We start from the raw sequence: 13,275 nt of genomic DNA, 5'->3' as shown, positions 1-13,275 counted from the left end.
GCTCCCCAGCAGGCTGCTCCTGCCCCTCCCCACTGCCATGTCTCTGCAGCTCCCACAGCAGCTCATGCCAGGGCTGCTGGCACAGTGCCAAGGTCCAGGAAAGACCCAACCACTGGCCATGCCCCTTGAGTCCCTGCTGCCGGGCCAGCTCTCAGGGCCCCAGCAACCTGTGCAGCCAGCACTCCATGTCCAGGCCCAGGGCAGGCTGTGTCCCAGGTATTCAGTGGGAGCTCTCCCTACATCCCTGGGCAGACCAGTCCTTGCCAGGCCCCACATGCCATCAGGCCAGAGTGTCCTCTGGTTGTGCTATTAAAGATTTGTGTTTATGTGCATTCCCAGTAAATTCAAAGGGGTAGTTCTCATTTGTGAAATGTTTTTCACTATTAAGCACTTAAAATTAAATGGTTAGGGTCATAGGACAACATCTTGCTAAAGGTTCTAGTGGAATAGAAAATGTAATGAGCTATCTGAGCTGCAGAGTCTGCTGGCCTTGTGAGTAACTAGCTGTTTCCTGGACAGACTGTGGCACCAACACGGCCATCATCAGACGCTGCCCAGTGGCATCTGGTGGCATCTGGTGGCACACTGCCTGCTTGGTCTCCTCCAGCCGTGGCGCCCCATCCATCTGTCCTGTGCAGACAGACAGCACCCCCCACCTCCCAGTAAGCAACAAATTGATGTCTCTGTAGTATCCAGACCTGCAGGCCTAGCTGTGGCCTCAGTCCCCAGGGCTCAGGACACAGCCTACACTGCAGTGGTCCATCCACTGGACAGCCTCCAGGACTGGATCTGCAGAGCAGATACAGCAGATACAGCTAGTAAGAGAGTTTAGTTCTCAGTGGGATGAGTAGTTTTTTACTAAGCCACTTAGAGAAATGCGGAAATTGAAGTGTCTGCATATACTTTTCAATATGGCAGACTTCAATGGAAGAGTTCTTTTGAAAATTAGTCCTCTCCGTGTATCTCGTGCTGCTTTGGCTAGCCCGCTCAGAGTTAAGAGCCAGGCAGGATCAAAGATCTAAACAGTGCGTGAAGCACTGCAGAGCTCCCTCAAGCACCCTGCCTGCGTGGTCTACATCTGTCCCTCTTCCCGACCTTGCCAGCATCCCCCTTGTTCTGTTAGCCCACCTTTCCTGCTCCTTTCCTTGTCATTCTTTATTTCTGCTTGGTGCCGGGCCGCACTGCTTGTGTCGTCATGTTTAAGCCCGGGCGCAGGGGTGAGACGGGAGGGGACACAGAGGCTTCAGGTGCTCGGGGTGATTTTGGTGCTCGGCCAGCAAAGATGGTATGAGTTTTACCTTTGAGGTTTATTTCTTCAATATTGCCCTATGTTTAGAATAAATACTAATTGTAGAGGTAACTCTGGTTGGTTAGGAAACAGCTGATCCCAAACTTGGAGTACTTAGTATACTTTAGTTGGGGTAGCATGCTGATGATTAGAAGATAGGTAATAAAGATTAACTTAGTCCTTAAGGAAAATAATATAAAAATGCAGCAGACACAAGCACATTGTTCTGTAAAATAAATGGGTAACCCAGGTGCTGCCTGCAAACGGAGAGCCCAGCAGCAGTTCTACAAGCGCAGACAGGGCAGAATCACTTAATAGGTTTAATCAGAGAATAAATTTAGGTGGTTAGAATCTTCAAATTTTCGAAATAATGCTTAAAATTAAGATTGTCTTATAATCCCTTTATTGAACAAATTGAAAACCACATACAGAGTTTTGACTGATTTGTCAAGGTCACATGGATAGTTGGAGCAAAAGCCAGAATTTAAACCTAAATATCACCCCAGTCAGGGTGTGAACCACAATATCACCTGAGTCAAAATCTGAACCTACTATCACTCCAGTCAGAAGGTGACCCTAAGTATTGTTACTAGCAAGAGCCTGCTGCCCGATGCACATAAAATCCGTACTGTGGCACTGGATTTTGAGAAAAGAAAGAGCTTTATTGTGAGGTCAACCAGCAAGGAAACAGGAGGCAAGGCTCTCAAATCTGTCTCCTTGATCCATGGTTCGGGGTGAAATTGAAGGAGTTAGGGACTGCTAAACTGCATTTGACCCATTTAAGTGGATTGGCTCATCTCGAATCAGTCCCTAAATGGTAATCAAGCCACTTGGGGGGCTAGAAGCCAGATATGCCTTACTGAAGGACTTCTCACTCTGTAAAGGGCTCAGGTGGCAACATTTCCAAAGACTTTTGCTTCTGGGGTCATCCTGGGGCTGTGGGTTCTCACCTGGCACATGCACAATGCTGTCTCTGCTGTTGAACACCAGGTCTGATTAATCGACAGCCTGTGTTAAGCAAGCAAAACTAGTTTAAGCTGGTCAATGTTTTATGTGCTGTTTCAATATCACCCCAGTCAAGGTACGACCCTAAATGTCACCCCAGTCAGGAGGTGACGATAAACATCACCCCAGTCAGGAGGTGACGCTAAACACCACCCCAGTCAGGAGGTGATGCTAAATATCACCCCAGTCAAGGTGTGACCCTAAATACCACCACAGTCAGGAGGTGACGCTAAATATCACCCCAGTCAGGAGCTGACCCTAAATATCACCCCAGTCAGGAGGTGACCCTAAACATCACCCCCATCAGGTGGTGACCCTAAATACCACCGCAGTCAGGAGGTGATGCTAAATATCACCCCAGTCAGGAGCTGACCCTAAACATCACCCCCGTCAGGAGGTGACCCTAAATATCAGCCCTGTCAGAGTGTGACTCTAAATATCACCCACCATCTGGTCATCTGCTGGTGTGAAATAATCTTATTGTCCTTTGGCAGCTAAGGAAGCTAGTTATGCGAGAGAGAGAGACAGAGAGAGAGAGACAGAGAGAGAGACAGAGAGAGAGACAGAGAGAGGCAGAGAGAGATAGAGACAGAGAGAGACAGAGAGAGAGACAGAGAGAGAGCGTGAGAAAGCAAGGGAGGCGGGCGGGGGAGAGGGGGAGAGAGAGAAAGAGTGTGTAATGAATTCTATGCTCAACAAGTTTAAATCTTATTATCTGAATAAATTTACATGTCCTTTTATATGTTTTTTAAAGTTGAAATATCCACACATCAATTTTATAGTATTCTAAACACAGCTAAAGAAAAGATTTTATAGTCCTTCCAATGGAATATTGCAGCACTACTGTTACATATGCACAATATAAGCTTATATTGATTAGCTTGGTGGAATACTACTGAATAGAAGTTTCTTTTATTAACATTTCAATCTAAGAAAAAATATATTTGGCAGGATAATCTGGGATTTTACATTCTAAGAGGCTTTGTACATCTCTTGAACATGTTGAAGTATAATTCTGTCAATATGTTTATAATGATATTTTACATATGATCTCATCATTTTTATATAGAGAAAATGTTTAATATGTCAGTTTTGTCAAAAGTTTTGCATGCTTTAAATGTTTTATTTAATATTTATTTTCAAACATTTAGAGAGTTTTCCAGATATCTATCCTTTATTCCATTATGATCAAAACATACTTTGTATGAGTTCAATTTTTAAAAATTTGCGGGCCCAGCCCCAAGGTGTAGTAGTTGAGTTTGGTGCACTCCACTTCGGCAGCCTGAGTTCACAGGTTCGGATCCTGGGTGTGGACCTACACCACTCATCAGTCATACTGTGGTGGCAACCCACATACAAAGTGGAAGAAGATTGGCACAAATGTTAGCACAGGGCTAATCTTCCTCAGCAAAAAAAAAAAAAATTTAAGTATTTTGCTAAAGGTTTTCTTTTGCTGAGGAATATTGTCTGTCATAGTGAGTATTCCATATGTGCTTTAAAAGAATGTGTATTCCCTTGCAGGACATTTAGTCCTGTCCAAATGTCCATAACACAGTTGGTCCATAAGATATTTGGTTCATGTCAGAACGGCCTTGGCATTTGATCTTGTCCAAAACATCCATGAGCATATTTAGTCCACACGTAAAGGTCCTTGATATCTGGGCATATTTGGTCCGGTCCAAAATGTCCATGGAGACATTGGGTCCAACTAATATTGGCAGGACCGTTTGGTCCTGTCCAAAACGTCCATCAGACATTTGGTCCTGTTCAAAACCATTTGGCATGGACCAAATATACTCATGGATGTTTTGGACAGGACCAAGTGTCTGCTAATCCTTTAATCCATTTTGAGTTGAGTTTTGTGTATAATGTAAGATAGGGGTCCAGTTTCATTCTTTTGCATGTGACTGTCCCGCACCGTTTATTGAAGAGGCTATCCTTTCTTCATTATACATTCTTGGCTCTTTTGTCATAAATTAACTGACCATACATGCATGGGTTTACTTCTGGGCTCTTGATTCTGTTCTATTGATCTATGTATCAGTTTTCATGTCTAAACCACACTATTTTGTTTACAACAGATTTGTAATGTAGTTTGAAGTCAGGAAGTAGGATGCCTCCAGCTTTGTTCTTTCTCAAGGTTGCTTTGACTATTCACCATCTTTCGTGGTTCTTTACAAAATTTAGGATTGTTTTTTCTATTTCTTTGAAAAAAACAGCCATGGGAATTTTGATAGGGATTGCACTGAATCTGGAGATTGCATTGGATGGTATGGACATTTTACCAATATTAATTATTTTAATCCATAAGGACACAATATCTTTCCATTTATTTTGTGAACATTTGGTACATAAATCTTTGCCAGCAACTCCTATTATTTTCTTCATGTAAATTCCGAGAAGTAGAATTACTAGGTCAAATGCGATAAACATTTTACAGTTTCTTAGTGCATATTACCAAACCATGCTGCAGAAGAATGGTACCATCTACATGTTCCCAAGAGTACCATGAAAGAGTGCCGGTCTCACTGCATCCTCACTACCTTGACTACTGCAATTCTTCTAACTCCTTGCTAATTAGATATACAGAGCATAATATGTTACTTTTGAATCTGGATGCAGTGCCCATGGAGATTCTGACTAATGGGGAATAAAGGAGGAGAATTCTAAGGGTTTAGATGGGATTTTACTCAGTTGCAGATGTTTTCTTCCCCACAGTATTATCTTGGGGGTTGAATACAAGTATCTGCCTGTATTGACTTTCCTCCTGCAGTTTGAAGCCTCCACCTGACTCCCTCTTGCTTCCATTCAGTACTTTATTACTGTTCTCCCATTCCCTGCCCTGTTACCATCTGTCTCCAGAGAGCCTCAGAATTAGTCATGGATTTCCACCAGCAATTTGCCAGCAAGTCTAATGAAAAGCACCAATTGGCCCATAATTTTCAGCTGGTCCCTGAATTATAAATTACTTAATACAATTTGTCTGATGGACAAACTCTTATAAAAACATGAACTCAGGGTTCACTGCTTATCAAGCCATGCTGTGGCAGGCGTCCCACATGTAAAATAGAGGAAGATGGGCACAGATGTTAGCTCAGGGCCAATCTTCCTCAGACAAAAAAGAGGAAGCTTGGCGGCAGATGTTACCTCAGGTCTAATCTTCCTCAAGTAAAAAAAAAAAGTGTGGAATGCAGTGAAAGCAGTACCTAGAGGAAAACCTGGGGCAGTGAATGCACAGATCTGAGAAAAGAAAGATCCGAAACAATAATCCAAGATAGAAAAAGAACAATGTAAGCCTAAAACAAACAGAAGAAAGAAAATAATATAAACTACAGCAGAAATTAATGACATTAAAAATGGGAAGTCAATAGAGAAATCAATAAAACCAAAACTAGTTTTGGTCTTTGAAAAGACCAAAAAAATAAAATGGATAAACCTCTAGCCAGGCTAAGGAAAAGAGAGAGAAACACAAATTACTAATATCAGAAATAAGAGAATGGCTATGACTACTGATTGCACGAACATTCAAAAGATAATCAAGATATCTGAACAGGGGAATGACGTTCCCTGATGGGTTCTTGTGGATCTACAGCAAATCTTGAAATAAACTAATTCAACTCTTTCGCTAACCCTTTCACATCTGGCTTTTAATTTCTATAGGCAAAATACTGATGAAGATATGATTTAATGTCTAAATAATTTCCAAATATTAAGACTCTATTATGAATAAACTAGACATTACTAAAATGCAAAACTTTTGAGATTCCAAGGACAGAATTAAGAATGTGAAAAGACAATCCACAATATAGAGAAAACTTTGCAACTCATATATCTAATAATATATCAGAATATATCAAGAATATATAAAAAACCCTGACAACCCAGTTATAAAAAGACAACCCAATTAAAAAATGGGCCAAGGAGCTGAAAAGACATTTCTCCAAAGATATACAAATGGTCATGAAGCAAATAAAAAGATGTGCAACGTCATTAGCCATCAGAGAAATAGAAATCAAAACCACGGTGAGATATTATTTCACACTCACAGGATGGCTATAATCAAAATGACAGATGATAAGTGTTGGTGAGCAAGAGGAGACACTGGAACCCTTACACACTACTGAGGAATGTAAAATGGTGCAGTCGCTTTGGAAAAAAGTCCTTCAGGTATTCAAATAGTGAAACAGAGAGATACCATAAGACCCAGCAATTTCACTCCTAAGTATACACTCAAAAGAAACAAAGCAGATGTTCATGCAAAAACTTGTACATGAATGTTCATAGCAGCAATGTTCATAACAGCCAAAAACTTGAAAGAACCAAAACGCCCGTCAACTGAAGAATGGATAAACACACCATGCTACAGCCATACAACGAAATATTATTCAGCAATCAAAAAGAAATAAAGTACTGATGCATGCTACAACATGGATGGACCTTGAAAACACGCTGAGTGAAAGAAGCCAGATACAAAAGGTAACACATCATGTGATTCCATTTATATGAAATGTCCAAAGTAGCCCAGTCCATAGAAACAGAAAGTGAATTTTTGTTTGCCTAGCCCTTAGGAATTAGGGGAAACAGGACTGCCACCTAATGAGTAAGCTATTTCTTCTGGAGGGATGACGGAAAGCTTCTAAAGTCGATCGTGGTGATGTTGCACAATTCTGTGAGTATACTAAAAAACACTGAATTGCACACTTTAGAGTGTGACTTGTATGTGAACCACATCTCACTAAAGCTGTGAGGCTGATTAAAAGACTGCTTGATGGGCCAGCCCCGGTGCCCTAGCACTTGGGTTCAGCATGCTTTGCTTCGGCGGCCCAAGTTTAGTTCCTGGGCACAGACCTACACCACTCGTCAGGAACCATGCTGTGGCAGCGACCCACATACAAACTAGAGGAAGACTAGCAACAGATGTTAGCTTGGGGCAAATATTCCTCAGTGGGGAAAAAGAAAGAAAAGACTGCTTGAAGCATCGTCTACGTAGAAAGTAACCCCTAGAGGAGAACAGAATCTTGTTTGCTCACTTTAAACGATCTGAACTAGGGCAATGAAAACCCAGAGGAATTCTATTAGCTAATATTCTAGGTACTAGGACATCCTGAAATATTCATAAAGATTTCCGTGTTTTAATTTTTTTAAAAAGGCACCTAAAGTCTAAAAAACCATATTCACCAGTGTCAGGAAAGCCTCATCATCACTCAGGGGGAGGGGAGCACAGGGCAGTCACCCAATGCGAAGGAGGCACCAGAGTTTGAGTCACACGGATCTACACCCTGAACATGAAAGCGGATCCATATTTATTACTGTCCCGCCCCCAAAGATGATGCCAAAAGTCAAACAGCCCAATTAACAATACTTTGTCAAAAGCAGCAGTTCGTGAAAAAGCAAAATATTAAGACATAAATAGGGCCTGCCCAGTGGCGCAGTGGTTAAGTTCGCACGTTCCGCTTCAGCGGCCCGGGGTTTGCCAGTTGGGATTCTGGGTGTGGACACGGCATGCTTAGTGAGCCATGCTGTGGTAGGTGTTCCACATACAGAGTAAAGGAAGATGGGCACGGATGTTAGCTCGGGGCCGGTCTTCTTCAGCAAAAAGAGGAGGATTGGCAGCAGATGTTAGCTCAGGGGTAATCTTCCTCAAAAAAAAAAAAAAGATTAAAAAAAGTAAAAAGCTAATGGAGAAATAAATTTTTTGCAATCATGAAGAACTGAATCTTCCAGGTTCTCAGTTTTATAACTAAAAACTTCTGAAGATTCTATTTTATAGGCTTTGGAGTAACTCCCCTCCTCCTGGTCGGAGTGGATTCCAGAAGTGACAGATGCCTTAAGGATAAAACTGAGAAGAATCCAATAGTATTTTTAAAAGGCTGCGTGTCGGCCATGAACCTAATCCTAAACTATATATACGAGATAAAAGACATAAAGGCAAATTATCGTAACCTGCAGGCAAAGGAACAAAGGATCAGAAAAGATTCAACACTCTCACAGTGAGATTTCAAGGACAGGTGTCCACTAAAATGCATCAGGCTTTAATGTACCTTTCATAAGCGATCAAAATCAAAACACAAAAACATCCCGGATTTGTTAAACAGGTGCGTACCTGTTCCTGATACCAATCTCTGCACTACCTTCAGTTCACACGACCATCACTGACCTCGTACGCTTCCCTGGGCGCACACTGCTCACCAGGGCCAAGCTGCCTGAGGCGCTGCTCAGCCAGGGGACACCTCCAACCTGAGCCTACCCCACTCCTGTCTTGGGCGGGTTACAAGGACCCCCACCTCACCCCAGCCCAGGGGCTCCTAGATGGCTGTCGTTGCCTAGTTTTAACAACGTTGGGGGGCATAGGGTCACCAAGCACAAATGCATAAAGAAGCTACTCTCTACATGCATTACGACCCTATCAAGGAACACTAAAAAGGAAGGATGTTATTTCCAGAATAAAGGAAACAGCATTTGCCAACCCTCCCCTGTCATCTGTGTGTACACAAAACATAAATCGAATTCACCCACACCTTTCTGAGGCGTTTCTTCCTCTCTAAAGATGATAATAAACCTCCCTCCCCGGAGTGTGGTGAGGATGAAGCACAGGGAAAGCACTGAATCTGGTCCCCAGCACATAGTAAGAGCGAAGAAGTGTCAGCTACCTCATTCTCACACACGTCTCCCCGTCCTCGATCTTCTCACGCCCCTCCATCAGGGAAGACTGTCACAGGCCAGCATGGAGCAGAGGCTGGCCATGGGAACCAGGCCTTGGAGAGGCCCTGGTGGAGACACCAGGTAACGAGGCAGGGGCCGCAGGGCTTCATTAGTACAATGCAGCTCGAGTCCACTCTGCACACGCACCTGAGCACTGACCTACTTCATATCAAGCACAGCGCTGGGTGGCCACTGTCAGCAGCAAGACAGCTCCTGCCACTCAGGAACTGCAAACCAGGGAAAGGAGATAAATGACGTCCTCAGATAACCAATGATCATTGATTCTAGTGCTTCTTACATAGGTTTAAACAAAGACAAAAAGAAGCAGAGCTGAAACATATTCAACAGAAACTGGGAAAGAAACCATAAAAATGAAATCACCTAGCTCAGTGAGCATGGGGAATCATTTGCTTGCGGAGATTTTGGCAGTGTGCTCGTGACCCATGAAGGCTGCTGGCTGAGCGTGCAGTCGAGGAAGTGGAACAGAGCCACTCTGCAGGGCTAACCAAGCACACTGGCAGGAAACCTCCAAGAGCAAGGGCTGTCATTACCTGTCCCCACAGTAACTGTTGTAGAATCTGACCCTCACCCAACATCTCCCCTGAGGGGTCATCTTGTTAACAGAGACCCATGCGAGCACAGCTTGCTTCCAGCTCTGCAACAGCAGGATGTCAGCTGGCCCACACATCTCAGGACCCAGCCTTGGTCCTGCTACCCAGCAGGTGCCCTCCTGCCAACTAGCGAGCCCACCTTGATCTGCCCGAAGCCAACGGTGTGAGCAGAAGGGGAGGTGACACCTGTAATGATAGGCAGGAGGTGAAGTCCAGAAGGAACCAGGCGACCAGAAGGAAACACTGAGTCAGTCCCAGCTCTGGCCAGTCCCAAAGAACACTGATGGTCATGGCTGAAAGAAGTGGTGTCAGCAGGATCGGGGTTAAGGACTGGTGGGCAACATGCCCTATTTGGGCTCCTCCGGAGAACGGGAAAGGGAGGCCAGGGTCTGAGACTATGGGCACTTCTCCAAGCGTCCTGGCCTCTAAGCAGAATCGGGTAGGGCTGAGGGCACACACGCACGCACGTGCACACATACACAAGGCCCTTGAGACACCAAGAGGGAAATGCGGAGGGCAGGGACATCCCCAGGAGACAGGCGATGAATTCCATCTTCAGACACTGCACAGAACAGCTGGGCAGCCAGGCCAGGCAGCCTCCCCGGCAGGGCCGCAGGGGAGCAGCAGCGGGGCTGCTGGGCCACGCTGCTGCCTGAGTGCAGGGCCTGACCCCGGGCAACACCGACCAGCAGTGAGGGTCTGAGTTTGAGAGAGCCCAGCTACGGAGGTCCAGGGACATCAGGAGAGGCAGTCTGTCTCCCCTCCGGGGGGTCTGAGCCAGATGGGTTAAATCCCCTCCCTTCCCTTGCCGGTCTGAGAGGAGGCCTCCCCCAAAGCTGCCCCCGCTGCGCTCCCTGAATCCCACCTGCCCAGATACTAGGGGTCTTCTCTCCCTCCAGCAATGTTTGCCCGAAAAAATGAGACAAGCAATTTCTCAGTAAGCGTAAACACTAATTAGACTCAAGCTTTCTCCTCCTGGGAACATTTGTTTGCTTTTTTTCTTCCCTCTCAGGGAATTTAACGAGGAGCAGTGCAGAGGGAAGAGGGGCGGGGGCACGCGCCCCTGGCTGGCCTGGCGGGGTCGGTGGGAGCAGGTGGGGGGCGGGGGCCCGGAGGTTGTCCAAGTCGCACCTTGCGGCCTCCCCCACTAGGGGCGACTGAGCGCCGAGGGGGGGGGGTGTCTCCCATCCTGAGGCCGCGCCTCACCCCACTCCCTCTAGCGGCATTCGCACCCCGAGCGGGGCCCAGGTGCTGCTGGCTCTGGGAGAACGTTGAGGCTGCTCGATTAACTCAGGCTGTGCAGCGTCCTCCAGGAGCGCGGCGCCCCCGGCGCGCCAGCCCAGAACCCCGCCCACCACCGCCCGCGAGGCTGCTCTGGGCAGAGCCCGGCCCCCCCCCCACCCCCGACGCCGCGCGCCCTGAACCCCGGGGTCTTAGGGAGGGGCCCCCACGCAGGTGGACGGTCCGCGGACCCCGGCGCCAGCAAGGCCGAGGGCAGCGGGGACCTGGGTTGGAAGGCGGTGAGAGGGCACCTGGGTCCCCGCAGGAGGCGCCCGCACCCTTGGACCCCGCGCCAGCCCTCGTGTCGGCCGCCCCCGGGCTACCCCGTCCAGGCAGCTCGTCCACCGCGCCCAGGGACAAGCCTCCCGCCACCGTGCAGACACACCTGGCGCCCTCGCAGCCGATGGCCTCCCAGTGTCGTCGCAGCCGGGTCCGCGGGAACCGCAAAGGGAGAACGAGCCCGGGGATGGAGTCCAGGCGTCAAGGGCGGGGCCTGGCGCGCACGGGGTCGCGGGGCGGGGTCGGACGGGCGCGGGGTCGCGGGGTCGCGGGGCGGGGCCTGCCGGGCACTGGGTCGCAGGCGGGGCCTGGGGGGAGCGTCTGCCGGGTGCGGGTCAGCTGGGCGCTACTGATGGCACCTGGGCTCTGTCGCCGCCTCAGGCGCGCTCGCAGACCGTAGTGCTGATCCTCGGTGACCCGCCGCCGCCACCCCGGCCACCGCCCTCCATGGCCATCTGTCGTCGCCCCCAGAAGCAGTCGCTCGCTTTTTCCCACCAGCAGTCGCTGCTGACCGCAGTGTGCACGGCAGCCCCCACTGCTGTTGTTTCCTCTCTCTGCTGACCCCAGACTCTTCCGGGCGGCTCCTTGGAGAGAGAGGCAGGGGCGGCCTCGCCCACCGCAGAGTCTGCAGGGGTCCGCCCCAGCGTTCAGCACCCAATCCTGGCCCCTCCACTCTGACCCTGCACCTCCAACCCGTGCTCAGAGCAGCCGGGGCTAGCACTGCGGGCCCCCAGCTCGGGAGACTGGGCGGCTTTCCAGAACTCTGGGATCTACGGAGCGCAGAGAGGATGCCAAAAGAGGAGCTGGTTCCCTAGTCCCTGGACACCAGTCCGGGTGTCCCCGGCTCTCATCTTCTCCCCAGCCTTTTTCAGACCCCGGAGTGCTGTGGCTCAGCTGTCCTTTGGCCTATGGGCACAGCCGTCCACGACCCACTCGCTGTCTCTCGGAACCCCATGCCCTCCCAGAAACCCCAAGTTCCTCCTGAGCCCCGCTGTTCACCAGACTTTCAGCTGATGGGGATGCTTCCAGAGGCAGCAGGGCCCCAAGTGATGGTGGCAGCAGAGGCAGCAGCAGTTACAGCCTTAGGAGAAAGGAGGGCTTCTGTGCCAGGACCCGTGGTGGTAGGCTGGCCGGTCTGTCTGGCCCAGGAGCCTGTCCTGCGGCACCTGCACAAATACAAATGTCCAGCCTGAATGCCAGTGATGCCGGGTCGGTGAGCTGAGGAGTCGAAAGAAAGATTTCTTAGACTCTTAAGATCTGGCAGTAGGGCTCTTTTATTTAGAGAGTAGAATAGCATGGGGACAGGACCCATGGGCAGGCAGAGCTGCTGCCGGCATGTTGCTGCTGCCGCTTCTGCTGCCTCTGCTGCTGCTGCTGCTGCAAAGTTGGGTGGAGAGTAAGGCTAAATTTAAGGCATAGGTGTGTGAGTTACCTCTTTACAAGACAAAGAATATGTAAAAAAGTTAAAATGGTATCAGTGCCCATATGGTCTGGCCATTTGGCGGTCCCACAACTTTTAGATAAGAATCAAACCCGATTGAGTAAATGGCAGAAGTCACCGCTTGAATTTTATCCTCAGCTAAAGACAAAGGAGGATTTGGGGGGGGGGGGGGAGTCAGTTACATGAGGTTGCCAGACAGTAACCAACTTAAGTTCTTGCCTCTGGCATTGATTAAGAGTTTCTAGAGATAAGACCATCCCCCTTCTTCCTGGCACAGAGAGGGAGGCATCTTCACAGATAGAGGTTTCCCTTAGAAATGTAAATGTTTCCCAACAAAGGGGCAAACAAATTCCACTCCTTGGAGCCTGAATCTCATCTGTAGTTTTAAAACTAACCAGCCTAAAAATCCTCATCATAAGCCATTTTAAAACTAAGCAGCCTAAAAATCCTTATCACCAGGACACAAAGTGCATGCTCAGGCAGCGAACTTGATCAGTAAATTCCTGCAAAGTAAAAAGTGGACACGTGAACATTGCAATAAATCATATCAGAGTTGTCAATGAAAATAATCCATAACCAGTCTGTAAATGAAAATTTGGGTGAGTTTATTCTGAGCTGAAATCTGGGGATTATAACCCGGGAGAGCCTTTCCACAAAGGAACAGAGCA

General features: G+C 47.9%; 1 long non-coding RNA gene across 1 annotated transcript in view; it reads right to left on the bottom strand.

Moving 5' to 3' along the window:
- LOC138921131 (uncharacterized) overlaps window positions 1-10,920 on the bottom strand; it is a 32,651-nt gene extending 21,731 nt beyond the window's left edge. Inside the window, exon 1 of the long non-coding RNA XR_011433423.1 lies at window positions 9,746-10,920. This is a non-coding gene — a long non-coding RNA (uncharacterized lncRNA). The remainder of the gene's footprint in view (window positions 1-9,745) is intronic.
- Between the last annotated feature and the right edge of the window lie 2,355 nt (window positions 10,921-13,275).

Source organism: Equus caballus, chromosome 27, assembly GCF_041296265.1.
Source record: "Equus caballus isolate H_3958 breed thoroughbred chromosome 27, TB-T2T, whole genome shotgun sequence".
In the NCBI taxonomy this organism is placed as follows: domain Eukaryota; kingdom Metazoa; phylum Chordata; class Mammalia; order Perissodactyla; family Equidae; genus Equus; species Equus caballus.
Note: the sequence above shows the minus strand (reverse complement) of the source record. Positions and strands in the feature narration are given on the sequence as shown.